The sequence below is a fragment of the Hypanus sabinus genome, chromosome 6 (assembly GCF_030144855.1).
Source record: "Hypanus sabinus isolate sHypSab1 chromosome 6, sHypSab1.hap1, whole genome shotgun sequence".
NCBI classification, from domain to species: Eukaryota; Metazoa; Chordata; class Chondrichthyes; order Myliobatiformes; family Dasyatidae; genus Hypanus; species Hypanus sabinus.
In genome coordinates, this window is record NC_082711.1 from 160337894 (window position 1) to 160362865 (window position 24972).

Consider the following 24972-nt stretch of genomic DNA (forward strand, 5'->3'; position numbering starts at 1 on the left):
TCCTAATTAACTCTGCTGAATCGGGAAGGATCTCACTGCCGGACTGGGTCTCTGCCAAGTGTTGTGAAAAATATCATGGAAAAGAAACCTACTTAGTGCTCGCACTAGTCCATGCATTATCAGCACCAGTAAGAGTTCGAGCCTGGAGCTTGGAGTCCCGTCATCTGCTCGTCTGAGGGGGAGTACCAAAGATTAGAGTCTGGAACTCAAAGCCCAGTGGCTGAAGCCTGAAGACGAGTCCTGGAGGCTTGGAGCTGGAGGACGGTCTGTATGTGTGGCTGGGTGAGAGGGAGGAAAGGAGCTTGTTTTGCTGCTGTTGTTTTGTTGCTTGAATTCTGTGCTGTTCTCATGAGCATTGTGGGCATGCAGTCCTCCACCAGAAGGTGTGGCGACATTTGCGTCTGCCCCCAGCTCGTCCTTAGGTGGGTTGGTTGTTAACACGCACGTGCTTGTGGGACGTAAGTACAAATCTGAACCTGAGTAAAGATCCTGCGCAGAGGGCATCTCGACTCCCTCATTCATCTCGACTCCACGGCACTCCTACCATGTTAAATGTGGTTGATTCAGAACAGACTTATCAGCTCAGAACACAATGTACCTGAGATGCCATGCAGAAACAGGCAATTCCATGTCAATTTATAATGTCACGACCCAATAATGTCATCCCTCCGCCTTTGACATCAAATTTGGTCATCAGCCCCAGTTCAAATAGACACATGGAAGACACATGACTAAAGTGACACCAAATATACAGATAACTATCATGATAGCCAAGTGAAACTGTAATGCAGGAAGATAAAATGATAAACAATAGACTTTGTTAAGCAAGACCATGACCAGCAGACTCTGAACATCCCGTTACAAAATTAAACAACCAGCAGGAGCACAGTATATGTGTGGAAAAAAATAATACCAACGTTTTACTGAATAGCTTAAGTTAAAACTGTTGGGTAAAATAATATATTTCTGCTTCTCTGAGGACAACCACAGCACAACTGCCAGTCTTTAGTCAGAGACAGAATCAGGTTTATTTTGAACTATCTATGTTGTGAGATATGCTGTTTTGTATCATCAGTACAGTGCAATACATAAAATTATTATAAATTACAGGACAATAAGTATATAAAAAATAACAGGGAGCAAAGTAGTAAGATAGCGTTTATGGACTATTCAGAAATCCAATGGCAGAAGGGAAGAAGCTGTTCCCAAAATGTTTTAAGTGTCCTAAAACAATTCAAATGGCTCTGTGTAGTAGCAAAAATTGGGTAGTTTCAACAAAGACGATGAACCCAGGGAACATACCTGATTTGATACTAAAGATCTGCACTCCACAACTAGCATGACTTCTAAGCATGTGCTCCAATCCAGCACAATGAGAGAACCAAGACAATTAGCAGCAAAACAACGGATTAACTCATCGCCTGTGCTTTCTGGTGGCAGCAGATGCCTGCTAACCAACAGTTGCTGGGATGACTTGGATACACAACTCATAGGAACAAAAAAGACAAGCACGGGCAGGATTAGTGTGTTCGGTCCAGGCCTAAACTGATCGGATGCTGCCTGACTTGGCGAGTTCCTCCAGCATTTTGTGTGTCTGTTACTCTGGATTTCCAGCATCTGCACTGTCTCCTGTGTTTATATTTTACCTGTTCCTCTAAGTCCCATTTGATATCTTTAGACTTGACAGATCGCAATCTCTTGGTGCACAAATCATTATTGAGAAATAAAAGCCAAGATTGTAATTCATTACTCGGAAACATAGGAAACAAGAAAATTGGAAGTAGCTAACACAATAATCATTTATAACCTAAAGTTGTGGATTAAAAAGTAGAGAGCAATTAAGAAGTCCAGGCACATGTATGTCTAATCTAATCCACCTAGTCCTTTACATCGGTAGTCTTTTAAATGAAAGCTCGATTGCTCCATTAACTTTATCAACAAGGTGAAAGAGTGCAAAGTTAGCAAGGTTACTCTAAATAGAACCATTTAGAAAATAATTGTCAACTACTTCTACATATATTACTGAGAGCAAAGCTTTCATTATTGACATAACCCTGAAAAGTTATCCTTGGTTTCTTCCTGAAGGATGAAGGAATGTTGCATTGAAGGATGTTACTTAATAAATATGAAGAGCACAACCCCTTCTGAATTTCATTTTCAATTCAATGGTGTAGAACATCTGATAAAGTACATTATATGTGTCGCATAAACATTATAGCTCATCCTGAATACCTATTATTTGTTCAGTGTGCACTACAATATAGCAACTAAGGAGCCGAATCATTTTCTTTTCATGTTAATTGCCACCATATTAATATTTCCACAACTGCTAATCCACTGTAGACTTGCCAGCATTCAATATGATCCAATGGATATAACTTTTATCTGCCTCTGTCAACTCATTATTTTGCTTGATTTCCACTTACTTTGTCAAAAATACACTTTCAGGGATTATTCCTGCTAGTTTTTTTATATATAAGAATAAGTACTTGTTTGACACCAACAACTATGGGGAAGCTTTGACATAGTGAAGCTTCTGTGAGTGTTTTCTCATTCTTGTTTGCCAATTGCTCTCTCCTCACTTCTATCTCAAAAAACTTTTTGCTACCTATAACCCTTCAAGGTATAAAAACACAAAATGCTGGCAGAACTCAGCAGGCCAGACAGCATCTATGGGAGGAGGTAGTGACGACGTTTCGGCCCAAAACATTGTCACTACCTCCTCCCATAGATGCTGTCTGGCCTGCAGAGTTCTGCCAGCATTTTGTGTTTTTATTTATTTCCAGCATCTGCCGATTCACTCGTGAATCCTTCAAGGTACCTGGTTTCAAATGTTAGCCTCTTGGCCATTCCTAATTGCAATCACTGGCACTGGTGGTTGTGTCTCCAGCCGTTAAGGCCCTAACTCTACATTATCCTTTCTCTAACTGTATATCCTCCTTCCTCCTTTAAAGAATTTGCTAAAATCTTAGTTCTTTGAGTAAGTCTGCATCCTTCAATCCTGACATCTCCTGGTTCAGTTTTGTCTGGTAATAATTCTGGTGTTTTGCTCCAGAACAGGTGTTTTGCAATGGAATTTATGGTAATTGACAGTGGGAAGCCTCAGTGCCATTTGCCAACAAGGCTACCAAAGGCGAACTTAAAAGTTCAAATTACAAAGTAAATTTATTATCAAGTATACTTACATCACTATATGCTACCCTGAGATTCAATTTCCTGCAGGGATTCACAGTAGAACAAAGAATTACAATAGAATCAATGAAAAACTGCACAAAAAGACTGACAAACATTAAAGTGCAAAAGAAGACAAACTGAGCAAATACAAAAATATACTACTAATACTAATATAATTAAATAAATAATACTGAGAACATGAGTTGTAGAGTCCTTGCAAGTGAGTCCATGGGTTGTGAAATCAGTTTAGTGTTGAGATGAGTGAAGTTACCCTTGCTGGTTCAGGAGCCAGATGTTTGAAGGGTAATAACTGTTCCTGAACCTGGTGATGTGGGACCTAAGGCTCCTGTACCTCCTTCCTGATGGAAGCATGAGAAGAGTGCATTGGCTGGATGGTGGGAGTCCTTGATGATGGATGCTACTTTCTTGCAGCAGCGCTCCTTGTAGATGTCAATGGTCATGAGAGCTTTGCTTGTAATGGACTGTGATGAACTTACCTTTACAGAAGTTGAATTGCCTTTCGCTCCCTTATTTCCCAGAGCATCTTTGGCCAACATGAAGCAACTTTGTGTAAACCAGAAGTGAATTCTGAACAAAGATGGGCTTTGAATCTAAATCTCCTGCTTCACCTCACTGTAGCAAGTGAATTGTCTGAAAGCAGATTTTGTAGTAAATGGTTCACAGTTTAACAGTTTGCTGTGTGCAAACAAGTTTTTTACAGTAGCTTCCTGATCTTACCAAGGTTTCAGAGGCCATTGCTGTGATAAGGCAGCTTTTTTCATTGATGGTGCTTGAACTGCAGTATGACCACCTGCACAAGTTATAATTCCATAAATTCCAAGTAATTGCAGAAAAGCTATTTCCTTCTGCTCTCAATCCTTGTCACACATAGCCGACTGAAGCTTGTCTCAATTAAAACCAGATAATAAGCACAATAACATTTTAAATCCATCTATTAATATTCCTGAAATGTTCCACAGCTTATTACTTAGATTTAATTGAGGCCAGATTGACATGTTATAACAGCAGGTAGACAGGATTCTGCAGATAATGTAACCTTTATAAATTAGAAACTACCTAATTTTCAGCAGTTCCACAAACTCCTGCTAAGAGGCTGCAAATTTGTTATTAATCTTTCTGCCAATCATTTGCATCTAAATGTAAACAGCACATTACTCGGATATCATCGTAATGAAACCCATTGACTCATAATAACTGAGTATAAACTTGATAGAGTTTCAAGTGTTTAAGGTGACAAGGTATTCAACAGGTCCCTTCACTGGAAAAGCAAGTCACAATGGGACATGAATGCCAGTCAGAGTTGACAGAAGTCAGGATAAAACTGTTTTGGTGAGAATATTCCCTGAGGATTCTAGTCATTGAATACAAGGAAGTGAGTGACAACCATGGCAGTGAAGTTCATTTGTGCTCTGTCTATAATTACACAATTCAGGAATTAATTCAGCTATAAAAGATAGTGATTGGAGAGAGGTCAAATGCAGCACACAATGCCATTAACAAATTAAAGCCAGTAAAACAAAATGTGACAGATACTCAAAGTCAGATATAAAGCCATGCTGCATCGGTGGAGTTTGAAGAGATTTGGTATAACACCAAAATGTCGCAAGTTTCTACGGATGTACGGTGCCGGGCTTTCATCGCTGCCTGGTGTGGAGGCCGTGACGTACAGGAGCAGAAGAAGCTGCAGAGGCTTGTAGACTCGGCCTGCTCCATCGCAGGCACGTCCCTCCCCACCATCAAGGACATCTTCGGAAGGCAGTGCGTCAAGAAGGCACCACCCATCATTAAGCAACCTTGCGATCTAGACTTCTGAGAGGGTAAAATATGCCAATCCTCACAGAGGGATAGAAGTGGAAAGAGTTAGCAATTTCAAATTCCCGAGTATCAATATCTCTGAAGACCTAACCTGAACCCAACATATTGATGCAGTCATAAAGAAAGTACGGCAGCAGCTATATTTCATTAGGAGTTTGAGAAGATTTGTTACGTCTCCAAAAACACTCAATAATTGCTACAGCCGTACCATGGAGATCATTCTAACTGACCGCATCCCCATCTGGCATGGGGGGGAAGGGGTGCTACTGCAGTGTGTCGAAGAAAGCTAGAGAAACTCCATCACGAGCACTACCCTCCGCAGCATCCAGGACATCTTCAAGGAGTGACGCCTCAAAAAGGTGGCATCCATCATTTAGGACCCCCATCACCCAAGACATGCCCCATTCTCATTGTTACCATCAGGAAGGAGGTACAGAAGCCTGAAGGCACACACTCAGTGATTCAGGAAGAGCTTCTTCTCCTCTGCCTTCTGATTTCTGAATGGCCCATGATCACTACCTTGCTTTTGCACTATTTATCTGTTGTAAGTTAAAGTAATTTTTATGTCTTGTGCTGTGCCACTTCCACAAAACAAGTTTCAAGACATATGTCAATGAAAAAGAATCTGATTCGAATTCCAGACAGTTCCTGTCCATTGACCGAGAAGAAACAGGAAAAAGGCAACCAGATTCAAGCAGATAATTAAAATCAGGGTTGCATAAAAGGGAGAACAACGCAAAGGTGAAAAATTGAAGAAAAACCCTGGAAATACTTGATAATTGATATGCAAACTTCGTCTGTGGAACAAAAGAATTTGCCCAGGTGCTATATTATGCACATCTCACTCCCAGTAACGCCTGAATACGTAGGAGACAGAAGATGCTGTACGCTGGAGCAGCGAACAATCTGCTAGAGGAACTCATCAGGTTGAGCAGCATCTGTACGTGGCAAAACTGGAAGGAGGTCTCATTTGTCCCTCCACCTCCTCCCCACATTCCGTCCTCGAGCAGGGTTTTGACTTAAAACATTGACGGTTCCTTTCCTCTCACACTTGCTGTTCAACCTGCAGAGCTCTCCCTGCAGACTGTTATACCAGAATACAAGCCTGATTGTTGGAACATAGTCATGTCTTACAAATCAAAAATAGATTAATAAGGAACAATTTGTGAAGTATCCTTGAAGAACTCAAATGTGTCTGCCCAAAGATGATAGTAATAAAATGATTAATCTCCTGAATATTAAAGGATATTAATGGTGTATTAGCTCATCTAGACTTCCACTCCTTTTAAATTCTAACTTCAAGCGGGGATCAAGCAATTGCATGCAGATATGATTCAAATTCATTCAAGTGCAGGTTTGTGACAATTGCTAGTTGCTCTTAGGTGTACATTGGGAGTTACTGCAGAATAGACTCAGAAAGTCTAACTGCAATCAGCACTGATAGTCCTGCTAAAATGGCACCCATTTCTAATAAAAGATAATTTATGGAATGTACAATTGGTTGTCATTAGGAAATTTCTAATAAATAAGCAATTGACCTTCTTACACTGACAATGCATAATGCAATTAGCGTCCTGAGGTGCAAATAAAAACGATTGCATTCAAGTAGAGATAGTTTAATGGAACTGCAGCAAATCATTTTAGAGGATGTTTGCTTGACTCCCAATGACTGATGACAACAATGACAAAAGGTGACACTTTTGTTTAACCGTTTTTCTTTGCAAGTGCAAGCATGAGCTAGACTATTTTTTCCACACACTAAAATGTCATTCAAATAGATTTAAACAAATTGCTCACATTGAAGCCGACATAAATTACATTTCTGAGAGAACTTTGTGTTATACTGCGATACTGAGCAATAGCTTTGGTAGCATTGTAATTATGGTTCATGGCAAGTATCAGAGAGATCACGAGTTGAAATCCCACCCCGGCAAGATGTGAAATTGAATTCAATAAATCTGCTAATTTGTGAGCTCGCAGAAGATAAAATGACCATGAAAACTGCTGACGGGTGATAAAAACTCCACTGATTTGCCAATGCCCTTGAGGGATTGGACTAAGTATATCTATCCAGCCTGTCTTTCACTCTATGATTGGATCATAATCAAGAACATCACAGCAGCAAATAGTAAAAAAACTGGATTGCTGCAGAAGAAATATTTATATTGTTAAGTGTTTGATCTCAAAAGGAGAAAGAATTCAGGAGAGGCATCCAGCAACATTGTGGGAATATCAAGACGTACAAAAAAGCTGGATGAACTCAGTAGGTCGGGCAGCATCCATGGCTTCTTTCAACCGCATCTGCAGTGTACTTTGTGATTACTATTGTGGGAATATCTTCTCCCGTGCACTGCAGCAATCCAAGAAGGCAGATTGCTACTACTTTCTCCAGGGAAATCTGTGATTGACAGAATTTTTTTTAAAATGAAGCCCTTGTTTTAATGGGTATATTATATAGTTTGGGAAATTGAAAGCAGAAAATCAGAGTACTGCAGTAAGAGAGAGAAAAAAATTATAAAGTTTTGGTAGATAGGAGAATCAAAGTAAGAGATTGGTATATGTCCATGTGGGCCCCTTAGAGACTGAAGCAAGATAAATTATGTTATGCATTAAGAATATGGCAGAAAAACTAAATAAATATTTTAAACTACCTCCATGGAAGAGGACACCAATAGCCTCACACAATGAATAGAGTACAATAGGTCGAGAGCGAAAGAGGAACTGAAAGAAATTTGTGTTAGTTAAAAAGTAATATTGGCAAAATTAACAGGCCTGAAGAACAAAGAATCTCCTGGACTAACTGACATCATCTGAAGGTTTCGTAAATGAAGATAGTAAATGAAGATAGTAGAAACACTGAATGTTGACATCTGAAGTTCCACAGACTTACAAGCAGTTCCCACCTGTTAAAAAGTGATGACAATAACCATCATTTAAGAAAGAAAGGGAGAAAACAGGGTGTTATAGGCCAGTCAGATTGACATCAGAAGTAGGAAGATGTTAGAATCTATTGTTAATAAAGTTTTAACACATCTCTTAAGAATAATAAGAAGATTGAGGCTTATTAAGGTGAAATAAGGTTTAAAAAAAAACTGTTAGTGTTCTTGAGGTTGTAAGTAGTGGTATGGAAAAAACAGAACCAGTAGAAATAGTGCACTTAGACTTTCAGAAGATCTTCAGTACAATGTTATTATACAAATTTAGACCCCCTTGGGATTACAATTAGCAAAGTATCATGGTTTGAGAATTGTTAATGGATAGAAAATAAAGAGTAGAAATAAATGTATCATGTATGGGTCTGTGACAAGTGGGAATCTCTGTTTGTTCAATTAGTGATTTGGAGGACTGCTCCAAGTGTGATATATCTGAGTCTGTGATTGCTACAAAACTGTGTGGTGGTGTAAGTGGGAAAAGGGTGCAGACAGATTTCATAGGGATACAGACAAATTAGATGAATGAGAGAGGATATTGCAGATGCAAAATAATGAGATCATCCACTTTGATAGAAAAATACAGAAAATATGAGTAATTTTTAAATGATGAAAAATCAAATGGTGTTGATGTTAATGGAACAGAATATATGTGTAAGCCCAAGTGCAGAAATAGCAAATAGTTCAGATGGCAAACAGTATATTGGCCTTTAATGTAAGAGGATTTAGATTCAAGAGTAAATGAGTTTCACTGCAAGTATTTCGGGCAATGATAAGACTGTACCAGGAATACTGTGTTCAGGTCTGGTCTCCCTACTGAAGAAAGAATATTCCTGTAATAAAAAAGATTGTGAAGAAAGTTCAGCAGATTGATTCCTGGGATAGTGAGTGAGTTATAAGACGAGGGATAAAACAGACGGGACTGATACACTCTGAAATTGAGAAAAACAAGAAATGATATCATGAAGTCATACACAATGACTACAGGTCACGGCAGAGTAGATACCAAGGACAGACTGAGCATCTTGAAATAAAGAACAGAGTAAGGTAAAAAACATGATGAAATTTCCTTAACCAGTGGTTCTGATATTGAGTATATCAAGAGATCAAGAGATTTTTGGGTACTGAGGTAATCAATGAATGTGATATAATATAGGAAATTGACAATGAAGTAAAAGATCAACCGTTAACTTTTTGAGAAGTGAAGCAAACATATGGAAACAGTGGACAACTCTGCCTTTTATGCCTTCCGCCAATTACTCTCTGATAATGAGGAATAAATAGTCCATCATTCAACTAGTCTCAGGATTCAGCATTGCACGGATAGAGACCTAGTAATGCCACAAGGTGTACAATTGTATGCTACAGATCAGCCTAATTAAGAAAGGGAATAAACTGGTCCCATGGTGAGATATTGCTCTCACACCCCTGGTGGGGGAAGAGAGTAGATGTGCAATGATTAGTCAGGATTCTTTCTTCTGACTACTCAACTTGATGACAAGTAATTATTAGTGGAATTGGACAGGATTTCAATGTCAACCTCCTTCGATCAAGAGTAGACAGGCAGTATCTTTTTTGCCTGGGGTTAAAACATCTAATACCAGAGAAAATGCATTTTAGGTGAGGACTACAAGTTCAGAGCCAACGTGCAGGGCAGAGAGAGGTTGGTGCCTGGAGTGCACAGCCTGGGGTGGTAGAAGCAAATATGATAGAGATATTCAAGAGGCTCTTAGATGATAGAAGTATGAATTATGTGTTACCTTTAAGTGAGGACTTTGGACAAAGCATAGTTGAACAAAAGGACCACATCTACCTGAAAATTCCGGTGCACTTGAGTGGGTGTAACTGGATTGTGCGGACTGATGCATTCTATGGATCAAGTTTCAGGGTGAGCTCAGGGCTTGGGAGAGCATGGGTGACAGCAGGAGTTTGCGTGGTCTGCAGGAATATGTGTGGAAATTAAAGTTTAAATATGAACTGTGTTCCAGAGATTTGAACAATCAGGTATAGGGAGAGTGAGGACAAATAAATACTGGTGAGGTGAGGTGAGGCAGGATTTAGCCATGACTCTGGGCCCAGTGGAGATCATAGGTTTGTGGTGGAGCAGACAGTAAGTTGTAGGTTGACAGTGGCAGGAATGGATAGATCAGTGATGGTCAAGGTCTTGGAATCTGTGGAGTTGGGGTGACCAAATGATGGAGATTCAAGGTGGTCTGAGATACAGTATAGAAGAGAGAGTGGCCAGAGAATAGAAACTGTAGAGTTGAGAATAATCAGGGAACTGTAGAATTGCAGCAGTTGTGAACCCAGGTGGGAACAAGAAGCTCAAACAAGATCGTATTCAATAGGAAGATCAGGGAGTTGCTCCATGGACAATATAATCCAAGTTCACTGCAATTCTCAAAATGGAGCTTCAGTGACAATTATGATTGACCTCTAGAAGTGCCTGGTTGAACTTCTGTGAAGTGACCTGACCTGGAATTAGGAGTTATTGTACTTCATTCTGGGGGTGTTGGGATTTAACTTCCAATCACAGCTGAGATTCCATGCAACAGTGTTGCTTTTGAAAATCACCCCCCCCCCCATAGTTTTAACACAAATAATTTTATACAGAGGAACAAACTGCTTACACTTAGGATAGATCTATTAAAACATCACAACTAAAAGACAAAGCCAGCACCTCCACACCCTGTTATTGCAAGGTACATATGCCAGGATCTTTGGCATCTTAAGTATCAAAGCTAACTACAAGCTTTAATAGTCAAGATGCCAAGTAGCTAGCAGAAGCATGTCTTAAAACTCAAGGTAATTCATTGAATAACAACTTGGCCAAATGGAAACTCCTTTCCATTTACACTTTCCACCCCAGTTGCAGAAGGTGTTGCTTCTCAAAGAAAGCTGGCCATGTAAAGTTGCTCCACATAAGTGCCTTTGTGTGAAACAATTAACCAGTCCTTCCTGCGTATTTTTCACACTTCTGGGCACCTAAAACCAACCCTTTATGATAACACACTTCTTCATCCATTCCCACAGTACTTTGCTCTTTTAAGAGCACAAAGTTCAAAGGAGCTCATGTTGGGATTAATCAGCTGGAAAAGGTATAGTGTTGGTGAATTCTCTGTTTGTTCATTTCTACCGAGATTTGGAAATTAGCTGGCGATGTCTTCCCTTTATCATCAAAATTCTGGAACCAATCACTACTCCCAGCTTCACAGCTGTGGCCACAGTACCCGTTGGCCATGTTACATTGCTGGGTGGCAAATCCCAATCAGTGCTGGCAGAGGTACAGAAAACTCACGTTGAAGGCTAGATATTGTTCTGCAACCATTTCCCAGCATCACTTCTGCATGAACCAAAAGCAGCATAATCATAATCTGAAACATGTTGGGACTGAGGGCTCAGTTTTGTAATCTAATGCTTAAAAGTCAGATTTTCATCATACTACCATCAGAGGTGGAAAGTGAGCCCACCTTTAGATTCACCTTCAAGTACTCTACAACTCATGTTCTCAATATTATTTATTACTTATTTATTTAGTATTATTTGTTGTGTTTGTTTTGTATTTGCACAGTTTGTCTTCTTTTGCACACTGGCTGGTGCCTGTCTTTGTAGTTTTTCATTGATTCTAATGTATCTAATGTAATTCTTTGTATCTACTGTGAATGTCTGCAAGAAAGAGAATCTCAGGACAGTATACGGTGCCATAAACTGTACATAGTTTGATAATAAATTTACTTTGACCTTTGATCTTTTCACTGACACTATCAATACCAATCTTTTCACAGTGCAAGAAGGTACAACTATGGAGGCAGCTAATTACCGGAGATAATTAAAGGTCCTTAAGTTCCTATAGTCCTTTGATAGCAGGATAAATATCTTAAAGTTTGCCCGCTTAACATCCAAATCATATGGCAATGCACAAAGTGATAGAGGAACTCAGTGGGTAAGCAGCATGTACGGAAGGAAAGAGGTCGTTGAAGTTTTTGATCTGGACCCTTCATCTTCTGAGCTTTGTGTGCTACTCCAGATCCCCGCATCTAAAGTCTTTTGTGTCATCACAGTCATATTGTTTACAGAAAAATCAAAATATCTATGAATATTGGAAACGTGAAATTAAAAAAAAAACAGAGTGCTGAAAATCCTCTGTGGATTGGTGATGTTTCATTTAAACTGGACAAGGTCAGAGATGGGACATGTTCTAAACAGGTCCAGATGAAACATAAGGGAGGGGTGTTGTCAGAGTGTTTCAAAGATAGAAGGATGAAGATGCAACATGAAATGAAAGAAAAAGGGGAAGAGGGATCTGTAGGAGGTGAAGGAGACAAAAGCAAAGACATTGCCAGCAGCTTCTGTCTGGAAAACTGAGGCTGTGGTTCTGAGCTGAAGTGACTGAACTTGGGTTTGATTTGCAAGGCCGACAAGTGCTTATTTGAAGGCTGATGCGCTGTTTACTAAGCAGCCACTGAACGAAACCAGAACCAAGCAAGGAACAGAAGAGAGACAGAAGCAGCGAGGGAGTGAGAATGGGGAGGAGAATTGAAAGGAAAATCAGATGTTCAGTGGATTAAATGAACGTGTTCTTCTATGTATTTACCCAACCAGCTGTCTGATAGACTACCATCCAATTTGCTTGATATGTTACATACTACACATATCATAGTACAGTGTACTTTCTTGAAACTAGCTAAAATTTGAGTTTGAGTTGAGTTTTTAGAAACTGGGATCTGGGAGGGTGGGGTAAAAGGCCATCCAAGTCATACCCTCACAGTGCAGCTACCATTGGGAAGGAGATACAGAAGCCTTGGGCCCCATACCACCAGCTTCCAGAACAGCTTTTACTCTACAACAATCCTGGCCTTGAACTGGTGTGGATAACATCTTTCACTACTGATCTGAACTGATTCTACGACTTGCAGACTCACTTTCAAGGGTGCTTTCAACACCATTTTCCCAGTATTATTCTTTTATTTGCACCACTTGCCTTGTTTGCACATTGGTTGACTGTTAGTATTTGTTTAGACATTGCTGTAAATCTTCTTGTATTTCTTTTTCCCCTGTAAATGTCTGTAAGGAAGTGAATCTCAGGGTAGTTTATGGTAACATACATGTACTTCGATAATAATTTTACTTTGAACTTTGAGCGGTAGGAGGTACTTGCTTTCTGGCTGCACAGGAAGGTGCCCGTAGAGGACAAAGATTCTCCAGGTGAGTCCGTGTGAACCAGCATGTTGTGGTCCTGCTGAAAGCTGAAAGGGGAGGAGAGGATATTTTTAATGAAGACATTGCATCGAGGCTGATGAGAATTGAACTGTGAGGATAGAAGAAAGAAACAGAGCATAAGAGAAAGGAGAGAGTTGTGTCTGCCCCCTATTTGGATTTTGACTGTCCACAGAGAAATAATACTAACAAGAAAGCCGTAAACTTCAAATAGCCAAACACTGTTGAGTCAGAGGCCCTCAGATTGTGTCTTTTAGATATACAAACGAGAAAAGCTGGTGTAATGAAGCAGCTTTGTGGTTGAATAGAGAGCAGACAAAGGATAGTCTTTATATCTCCACCTGGAATGTATCCCATTGAGTATTTGCAGTTCCATTGAATTGGTCTTTCCACTTGAAACTTTATTCAAGTAAAAATTGCAATTCTATTGTAACAATTGAAGTATTGTTTTCCCATCCAGAACGTAATTCAAAAATTATTACACTGCAATGTTAAAAGCTGTGCTGCACAGCAGACACAAACAGCATTCGGGAGAGAATAAAGAACTGGGGTTCAGACCAGTTGGCGAGGGGAAGTGCAATATTTAGATCAAATAGAAAGAAACATTTAGAATTGCATATGACTAAACTCCTACCCCATTGCCATAAAGACCTAAATGCAATATGCCTTCCTATTAGCTGCACCCACCGATAACTTTTTGGATCTTACGCACAAAAACATTGACATGCTATGGTACCAACTGGAAAATAATTTCTAGGTAACTACCTTCTGGCCTCCTTATTCAGCAGAATAAGCTTTGGTCCTTCGTCTAATCCACATGGGAAAGAGTCAGTAGAGCAAGGAGACTAGTTTATTTTTCTGTACATTGCAATAGATCACATCAGAAGAGCCCTTAATGGTCTTTGTCAATCTTGTTGCACTTATAGATGTGACCGTTGAAAAGATATTCTCATAGACTCAGGGAGGCATAGAGAGAAACAACACAGAAACGGGTCCAGAGGCCCATCTTTTTCACTCCAACCATCAATCATTCTATTTACACTAATGACTTACATCAATCCTATTTTCGCATTCACCACATATTTCTATCAACTCCCTGGGGCAAGGTGATGGAAATAGATGAGATAACAACATATAAGAGGCACAGGAACAGGGAGCAAATAGCACGGGGGTTTCCAACCTGGGTCCCCTAGACCCCTTTGCTTAATGGTATTGGCCCATGTCATAAAAAATGTTTGGGGACGCCTGGAATAGAAGAATGCGGACCTTCTGCAGGCAGATGGGATTAGCATCATGGCTGGCACAGAGGCAGTGGGCCGAAGGGCCTGCTGCGTGCAGTACAGTTCTTCGTTCTAATGGTGTTTCTGAGAAGGGTAACAAGGCCAGCAAGATTTGCTTCAACTTAAAGTAACAACTCTTTGTTATTTAGAGTCAAAAAAAACAAACTGTTTACCTGGCATGTGGTCAAATTGTCTTTTATTTCTGCATCTGTTATTGCTGTAAATTAAATTGGAACCGCTCTAATTTGGAACTGATAACTAAATAAGGCCCCAGGAAGTTGAATTGGGAAGTTAAATAATTGAATTCACATTTATGTGTCAAATTAAGTTTTCCTCAGAATATGAAGCTGCGGTTCAGGCAAACACAATTTCTGCACGCAGATCAAGTCAGCTTGGCAGCCCCAGACTGCTCAACGTAAAGTAGCATTTGCAGATTTTATTTTTCTCTACAGTAGATGAATTACCATACGTCAGCAGGTGCTTATAGAAAACCATACTAGATATAAATTCCCAAATTGAATCATGCTAGTAAACTTTCTCCAATTATGAGGAGCATTAGAGCTGTTAATAAGTTGACAATGCTCAAAGTGTTTATTAGTCAAATTGATTTCAGAGAAATAGTGCCTAAAGCAGGCTTTCTGAGCTTCAGAATCAGAATCAGGTTTATTATCACCTGCATGTGTCGTGAAACTTGTTAACTTAGCAGCAGCAGTTAATGCAATACATAGAAGAAGAAGAAAAAAATAATAATAAATATACAAATAAGTAATTACAGTATACATATATTGAATAGATTAAAAACCATGCAAAAACAGAAAAAAATATATATTAAAAAAAGTGAGGTAGTGTTCACAGGTTCAACGTCCACTTAGGAATCGGATGACAGAGGGGAACAAGCTGTTCTTGATTCACAAAGTGTGTGCCTTCAGGCTTCTGTACCTCCTGCCTGATGGTAACACTGAGAAAAGGGCACGGCCTGGGTGCTGGGGGACCTTAAAATGGGTGCTGCCTTTCTGAGACCCCGCTCCTTGAAGATGTCCTGGCCCATGAGGAATTGTGGCATTGAGAGCTTTGTGCTTCCTTAGGGAATGCCAGACTTTGTGTTTGACAAGACAGCTATTTTTGCTGGGAGCCTGACTTCAATTGTGGTTCTTGGAAGTGAATGAAGCAACACGAAGCAGGGATGTGACAATTCCTGAGCCATGTTTATCCATATGGCTGCTGCTGTAGGAATAAGAAACTGAATGCCTTTCCAGATACTCCTCCTGCATTAGTCTCGTGTTTTCTCTGCAGGTGGACAATCCAGCTGTATTGCGGCAGGGAGCAGAATTTCCTACACTCACTTGAACCAAAGATTGCATTGCAAATTAATGAGCTGAAAATTGCTCCCCTACCCCTTAGCAAGGTCAAGTTTATGAATTCCCAGCCATGCAAATAATTCCACGTCGAGGCATGAGAGATTGCAGACTCTGGGGTCTGGAGCACCACACAAAACACTGGCGAGATGCAGTGGGTCAGGCAGCATCTTTGGAGGGAGAAGGACAGTTGACATTTGGGTCGAGAACCTTCAGCAGGAATGACTCAAAATATTGACTGTTCTCTCCACAGATGTTGATTGACCCACTGAGCGCCTCCAGTGCAGGTTTCTGAATGGGATCCCACTGGTCCCATTCCTTGCAACATAGTTCGGGTGTCAATCTCTCGGTCCTGTCCAATGGGAAGAGTGCCCCACCAGGTTCTCTTTCCTTCTGACCTGTATCAGTCAAGTGGCAAACGGGATTATCATAGGTGAAGCCAAAATCAAACTGCCAGAAAAAAATCAGTGTGTCAGGTAGCATGTGTGCAGACAGAGGCATGGACAATATTTCGAGTTCAGACCGTGCAGTTGTCCTCACAGGTGATACCCGTCACATTGAGGTCCTCCAGTAGTTTGTTTTTTCGCTCCAGATCCCAAAATCTGCAGCTTCTTCTGTCTCTTTTATAGGTGGGGAATGATTTTGAGTATGGGATGTGGTGGCTGAAGAGCCTGTTTCTTTGCTGTATAATTCAATTAGAATAGGTGTTCATAGATAGGAGAATGATAGGTGAAGACCATTTGGCACTGGTTCCCACAGTGAAGTCCCAGCATGCTGTGCCAACGCAGGTTAATTCATGTATTTTATTAGCTCAGGATATATAATTTGCAATATTCTACAGGTGAAATACAAAACTTTGTAAATATCAGTGGCATCACATTAGCCTAAACAGCTCGTGTGCTTGCAAAAGCATGTAGTTTGTTTTAATAGGTAGTAACAGATCAACCTGAGGGCAGCTCATGGCAAGTCAGACATAATGCAGGAAGTAGTGTCAGACGCAGGTCAAAGGGACAAGATTGAATGAAAATGCTACTGAAAATAACTTCGCAATTCTTCTTCTCAGACATTCCCTGGGGTTGAGAGTGATCGGTTTCCACTCCGGTTCTGTCGGTTCTGAGGTGGTTATTGAGAGCAAAGTGAGGCCCACAGACTGTCGAAAGAGGGGTAGCAGACACTCATTGGGATGACTAGTTTAGTTGATGGCCATGCTAGGTCCTCCCGTTCTTTGCTCATGTCCTCCAGAAGTTCCTGCTGTGGAGACCTGAGGAGAGCAGTGTCTTCCTAGATGATCCTTCTCTAGCTTGGTGTGGTTATGGGCAGCGATTCCCAACAAGCTGCGATTGTGGATAGAATGGAAAGAAATGGGATTAATGTAGGGTCAGTGCAAAATGGGTGGATGATAGCCATTATTGTTTCAATGGGCCAGAAGATCTTTTTCCATGTTGTATCGGAATCAATAAGAATGTTGCATTTTTGGCCCATAACCACTCAAAATAGAGAAGGAACATCCAAGGTTCTTCCAGAAATCTTCTACCGATGGAGGGGTGCTGTATGGTGGCTGAACTTAAACTTTTTAGTCAAGTATCTCAAACTTCCAACATGATTTTATATATATTTTTTCTCTCTTCTCCAATCTGGTATTTCACATTTTAATTATCTCCTTTAATTGGTGCTTATCCCAGACTAATCCTCTGTAATTCCCCAGTTTCTAGTCCTACCTCTCAGGTAGTACCACCATCATTTGCGCTACTAATCCATCTAGGTCTCAGCCCTATCACGTTTTCCCCTTTGGCTGTCCTCAAAGCACCGCAGCTTAACTATTGCTTCATTTCCTACTATTCCTAGTTCTGATTAAAAGTCATATCCTGAAATATTAACTCTCTGACACAGATTGCTGGCTAATTCCACATTTTCTATTCTTAGCATTTAGCATATGCAGTATTTTGCTTATGAAACTATTTAGTGAGGGCAATGGTTTGGATAAATGAAGCCACTTCATAATGCAGGACTTCTTTCAGAAAGCAAATGGTACACATAATCTTTCATATATATTTTGAATCTCCAGTGGTTATGCAAATAGATTAGGTGCAGTCTCAAAGATAAGAGTCAGATGTTATAAGATCAGTACCAAAAGATTGGAGAATACCAAATTTTATTCCTTTGTTCAAGAAGGGTAATAGGGAAAATCCTGGAAATTGAAGATCCGTGAGTCATACATTAGTGGTAGGGAAATTTTTGGAGATGATCCTTAGAGACAGAACTTACGTGCATTTGGTCAGCAATGTTTTGTGATGGGCACCTCATGGTAAGCTCATTCAAAAAGTCAGCAGACATGGGATCAGAGAAACCTGCCCACACAAGCAGAGTGGTAGTAGATGGACCATATTCTGCCTGAAGGTTGGTGATCAGTGGTGTTTCTCAGTGATTTGTTCTGGGGCCACTGCTCTTTGTGATTATTATAAATTACTTGGATGAGGAAAGCAGAAGAGTGGGTTAGTAAGTTTTGCAGATGTCATGAAGGTTAATGAATCAGTGGATAGTGTAGAAGGATGTTGGAGGTTACACTGAAACATTAATAGGATGCAGAGCTGGCTGATGGAGTTCAATCTGGAAAGGTGTGAAGTGATTCACTTTAGGAGTTTGAGCTTGAAGGCAGACAACAGAATTAATGGTAGAATTCTTAGCCATGTGGTGGAACGGGGATCTTGCGGCCCACATCAAAAGATTCCTCAAAGTTGTTGCACACATTGATAAGGTGATTAAGTAGGTGTATGGTGCATTGGCCTTCATTAGATAGGGGATTGAGTTCAGGACCACAATGTAATATTACAGTTCCATAAAACCATGGTTAAATCATACTTGGACTACTGTGTTCAATACTGTTCATTATAGGAAGGGTGTGGAAGCTTTAGAGAGGGTGCAGGGGAGACTTACCAGGATGCTGCCTGGATTAGAATGTGTATCTTATGAGGATCAGTTGAACAAACTTGGACCTTTCTCTTCGGAGTGAAGGAGGGCAATAAGTGACTTGATAGAGGTGTAATAAGATGATCAGCTTAATTGATAAAGTAGACAGCTATTGCCTTTTTTCTAAGTGCAGAAATGGCTAATGTGAGAAGGCATAATTTTAAGGAGGTTGGAGGAATGCATAGGGAGATGTCGAAGGAAGACTTTTTAAACAGAGCGTGCTGGGTCTGTGGAATGCACTGCCAGGGATGGTGGTAGTGCAGGTATATTAGGGGACATGTAAAAGTCTCTTAGATAAGCACATGTGTGAAAGAAAACTGGAGGGCTGTGTGGGATAGAAGCATTAAATTGATGTTGCAGTAGGTTAACTGGTTGGCACAACATCTCGGACCAAAGGGCCTGTATTGTGTTATACTGTACTATGTTCTAACACAGGGGTGGGCAAACTTTTTGACTTGAGGGCCACAAAGGGTTCTAAAATTTGACAGGGGGGCCGGACCAGGAGCAGATGGACGGAGTGTTTTGGTAATACACCTCATAAGAGAAAATAAAATATCATGGGATATGTAGAAAACATGTGCTTTAATTTCAATTGAAAATGAACAAATGCATTACAACAAAATATCTGTCTTTGAAGTCCCATGGTATTTAGCTATTATTGAAATGACTTTTAAAACACTGAAAATTAAATGAATAAAATACAGCTTTTTTAATAGTAACAGTTATTATTTTAAAGCACTGAAAATTCTGTTATCCTTCAAGATATTATCATCATCACTCTCCTCCTGACTGTCTTTATTTCAAAAACGGTAGGAGATGCAGGTCTACTTGTCCTGCTCCTTCTTATTCAATTGTCCCCTGTGTCAAAACTCAACAACAACCCGCACAAGGACAGAACAGTGAGAGTGCGCCAGTATGCGGAGCCCGTTATCTGATCTGGAGCGCATTTTTTATTCTGAGAACGTACGTGCACCTGTGCACTACTCATGTCCATCACTTAACAGAAATGACATGTAACATGTAAGGCTTATTGAAAAAAATATTTTCAAATGCATTTTTTACATAACACAACGAAGAAACTTATTTTTAATTTAAGTGGGAACAGTGTGGTTGGTCTCCCTTTTTAGCCAGCGCATCAAAGTCTGGATTTAGTTTTGTTGTGGTGATTCTCAGGATGGATCTGAGGTGTTGGTCAGTTAACTTGGATCTGTGGCTGGCTTTGTTGATGTTCATGACGCTGAACGCCTGTTCACACAAATAGGTCGAGCCGAACAAAGAGTAAAGCGCAAATGTGGAGTAATACACTGCACCTCAACAAAGGTCAATGTGTAGCGGTGTGCTACATGCAGCGCTAAAATTATGACACGGAGTCATTAACTGCAGTCGAAGAAAAAAACTTTATTCGAAATCCCCAGCCTCACTTTTAAGCCTCCCTCAACCTGCCCCCCTGCGCAGAGGCTCCAAAGCTCTGTGCTCGCAAATCCCCGCAGGCTATCTCCCTTAGTCAGAACGCTGGCTAATTGTGAGCTGGTTCGGATGTGCCAGGAAATGGGTCGCCACAAATGTATATAGAGTGCGTCATCTATTGGGAAAACGCCAGAATTGCGGGGAAAAAACGTTAACAAGGTTTATTAATATAATTTTATCAAGTTCTGCGGGCCGGATTAAAAAGCTTAACGGGCCGCATATGGCCCGCGGGCCGTAGTTTGCCCATGCCTGTTCTAACATAAGAATACTGGAAAATTCATTTGGCCCTTCATTGCCTGCTCCACCTTTCTTTTATCTTAGTGTCACGTAACTCTACTATAAAAGCAAGGATGTAATGCTGAGGCTTCAGTAGTCAATAAACCAACCAACCTGAGTATCCATAGAAAATGTGAAAGGTGACATAGACTGCATCTAAGGTCATAAGTGTACATGGGTTTCCAGCACTGAGGCAACACAGTGATACCATCAAAGGGGGTAGAAATCTTGGAACACATTCATATTGTTGCTAGAATTTGGTGATTCATTCTGAGCTGGGATGCTGTGCTGGACAGGATGTTTTGTAAAATTAAACCATTGTGTTTTAATTCCAGTCAGCATGGTGGTCAGAAGGTTAAGAGGTTGCACACAAGCAAAGTACGCTGTTCCAAAGACTTTGTCTAAAAATATCGTTTGAAGAGAGGTTTACCAATATCTTCAAGAAGTTTTGTCAATATGTTACCTCGTTCTCTACTTGTAAAATTTGAACTTGTATCTTCCGGTCAACTTTGGCATGCCTAAATTGAACAGCCCATTCACACCGAACAATCCAAAAACACATTCACTTGCCCAACCATGACGAAATTTGATTATATTTACATTCAATATCAACATAACATGTGCAAGTAATTCATGCTGTATATGAATATTGAAATAGAAATGAATGCTGGGATGTTTTGGAATGCGTCAGTCTATATTTGATTATACAAATAATTAAAAATAATGCGTGAGATTGTATAAAAAGCTTTTCTTCCAAAATGCGTCAGTAAGTGCAGATTTTTGTAACTTTCAGATTCTAAGTTCACAAATAAGATCAAAAGTGAACATCAATATATGTCATAAGGTGGGCGTTGAGAGCGGACACAAATGTAAGATGCAGACACTGAAGTACTAGGTGTGTCAAGAAAGCAAGGGAAGTGGGGAAGAAATGATGCTGGACAAGACACAGGCCTTGGACGAGACTAGGATACAGGGCCTGGGCTAGGACTAGAGTAGGAAAGCAGGACCTGGACGAGGAACTAGGGACTTGGAACCTGAACAAGGACTCCGTGCCAGAGACTGGACAGGGACCCGGAACCTGGGTTTGACTCGGACTCGGTCTCTGGATCTAGGCGAGGACAAGTCATGGCAAGGCAACAGGACTGGATGTGGGGGCTGGAGGCGGGACTCCTGGGCTGAATGAGGACATGAAGCTCAGACTCGGACTTGGGAGACTGGAACACAGAGCCTTGGTCTCGGGAGACAAGAACATAGAACACAGAGCCGGGATCCCTCCTTGGGAACACGACGTAGGGCCAGGACTCATACACAGAGCACAGAGCCGGGATCCCTCCTTGGGAACACGACGTAGGGCCAGGACTCATACACAGAGCACAGAGCCGGGACCCCTCCTTGGGAACACGACGTAGGGCCAGGACTCATACACAGAAAGCTGAACATGATGAGACGGTCCCAACACAAGGTAGCAGCAAACAGCCAGACCTACCTTGCAAAGGTGAGGACACAAAGAGGCAGCTCCAAACAATGAAAGACAGTTCCTTATTTAGACACAGCAAGGCTCTGGTCTTGCCCCAGCGGTAGAACTTGACGGCGAGAACAGACGAGGACGCAGGCGAGCCTTTAGCCAAGGGCTACAGAAAGAAGCTGAAGGGAACAGTCCAGCCTCAGGGTAACAGCAAAGGCTGCCTGACTTACCCCACAGAAGCAAGGATGAGATACTGACGAGACAAACAAGCACCTACTCTCGAACCCAGGGCCACTTATATTCCCAGCCCCAAGACGAGCATCAGGTGCCTATGATTAAGCCCAACTGAAAGAAAGGACAGCCGGAAGACCCGGAGTCCGGAGTCCACATACCAGACCGTGAACCAGAACGCGGACTTCACGGACCAGACCATGACAATATATCAAGATATGTAAAACAAAAAATAGCAAATGCTTGAGATACTCAGGTCAGCAACATCTTGGGAGAGAGTTAATGCTTCAACTTGATGATCTTTCATCACTATCTAAATCTCCAGTTGGCTGCTCATAGCTTAACTATCAAAAGAATGCCTGAGGATTTCCACAATCCAAAGGCAAAAGAAAAGCTGTTGACTTTCCCTATGTTCGTGAACTCAGTGGTCACTCTTTTAGGTACAGGAGTGGTACCTGGTAGGTCGTATGCTGCTGTAGCCCATCCACTTCAAGTTTAGATGTGCTGTGCATTCAGAGATGCTCTTCTGTTGTAACACATAGTCATTTGAGTCACTACGTTTTTCTGTCAGCTTGAATCAGTCTGGCCATTCTCTGCCGTCCTCTTTCATTAACAAGGCATTTTCACCCACAGAAATGCTGCTCACTGGATGTTATTTTTTGTTTTTGCACCATTCCCTATAAAGTCTAGAGGCTTGCTTGTGAAAATTCCTGGAGATCTTCAGTTTCTGAGATGTTTAAACCACCCTGTCTGGCACCAAGTATCATTCTATGGTCCAAGTTACTTAGATCACATTTCTTCCCCATTCCGATGTTTGGTCTCAATGGCAACTGAACCTCATGGCCATGTCTGCTTGATTTTATGTATTGAGTTACTGCCACACGGATGGCCAATTAGATATTTGCATTAATGAGCAGGCATACAGGTGTACCTAATAAAGTGGCCACTGAGTGTATGTAGCAACAACAGAACACGCTGGAAATGCTCAGGTCAGCAACATCTTGGGAGAGAGTTAATGTTTCAAGTTGACGGCCTTTCACCACCATTTGGCTGCTAATGGCTTAACTATCAAAAGAATGTCTAAAGATTTTCACAATGCAATGCAGGAGCTGATGACTATTTCATTTACCTAATGGCTTTCTCTACATTCATATATTCTTTGTATAAGATGAAAATCACTTATTCCACTGTTTCATTGCAGCTCTTTCAAAAGTTATCCAATTAGTCTCACTCCCTCAGTTCTTTGCTGCATTCTAGTAATGTCTTTTTCTTTCTTTCCAAAATTACCCTTTGAATTCTCCAGCATGCCCACCATATTCCCTTAAAAAAAGAACTGCAGCAGAATTCATTAAAGGTTATTTGCAAAATAAATCATTCCAAAAATAAATCCGCTGCTACTAATCTCAGGGCGAGTGCTTCCAGTTTCTAACATTTGGCACTTGAAGGGTCTGGGTTCTTGTTTGAAGTTGATTTTAAATTCAGTTTCCACACTAAGACACAAAGTGTGTTGGAAAGATTAATGCATCTTTTTTTCTTGAACAGACTCAGATTTAAGACAGAATACTGATTAGAATCATGAATATTTTTTGTGAAATATTCTATCTAACCTTAGAAATGTCACATTCATAAACTAGGATGCTGAAAGATTATAAAAAAGGTCCACAAATTTTCCAGCATTTCACTAAAGGAAGCCCATAATCCTTCTGCTTTTATCTTTCTGCCAGCAAGGATGTATATTGATTTTCTTGCAATGGTGTACAAATATTGTTATCCAAAACAAATCGACTTTCTTTCTATTTCAGAAGGAACTTGCAATCGTAGATATAGAATTTCAGCTCTTGTCATCTTTTACCAGCTTTCAAAGTACAGAGAATCATTAGTTACCAAACCTTGAGAGTATTTCTTCACAATGGCTTCATCTTTTAATTTTTGAGTGCAAGGTTACACATGACATGTCTCATTTAATCTATTCTTTCAATAAGTTTCAAATTAGCAGCTGCCTCATCAATCATCTGTTTATTATCTGAATCAGAATCGAAATCAGGTTTAATATCACTGGCATGTGTCGTAAAATTTTTTATTTTGTAGCTGAAGTACATTACAATACATAATAATAAAAACAGTAAGAATAAAAATAAATTAAATAAATAGTGCAGAAAGAGAGGGGGGAAACTGAGGTAGTACACATGTGTTCATTGCTCATTCAGTCTTCTGATGACGGAGGGGAAGAAGATGTTCCTGAAACATTGAGAGTGCGTTTTTAGGCTTCTGTACCTCCTTAATGGTAGCAGTGAGAAGAGGGCATGTCATGGGTGATGGGAGTCCCTAATGATGGATTGCACCTTTTTGAGGCACCGGTTTTTGAAGGTGTACTGGATGCTGGAGATGCCAGAGCCCGTGATGGAGCTGGTAGAGATGACAATTTTCAACAGCTTTATCCGATCCTGTACAGAGGCCCCTCTACACCAAACAGTGATGCAACCAGTTGGAATGCTCCTCATGGCACATCTGTAGAAATTTGCAAGCATCTTTGGTGACATACTGATTCTCCTCAAACTCCAATGAAATATAGACACTGTTATGCCTTCCTTGTAATTACATCAATATGCAGAGCCCCGGATCAATCCTCAGAGATGTTGACACCCAGGAACTTGAAATTGCTCACACTTTCCACTGCTGATCTCTTGATGAAGACTTGTGTAGGTCCCTTGAATTCTCCTTTCTGAAGTCCACAATCAATTCTTTGGTCTTACTGATGTTGAGTGCAAGGCTGT

The 24972-nt window shown here is 40.6% G+C and overlaps 1 protein-coding gene and 1 pseudogene across 1 annotated transcript in view; one reads left to right on the top strand and one right to left on the bottom strand.

The window, feature by feature from the left end:
* The window catches only part of LOC132395205 (seizure protein 6 homolog), a 522954-nt gene that overhangs the window by 479824 nt on the left and 18158 nt on the right, over positions 1-24972 (bottom strand). The gene's annotated exons all lie outside the window — the stretch shown is intronic.
* On the top strand, positions 2433-2529 carry LOC132396211 (small nucleolar RNA U3; annotated as a pseudogene).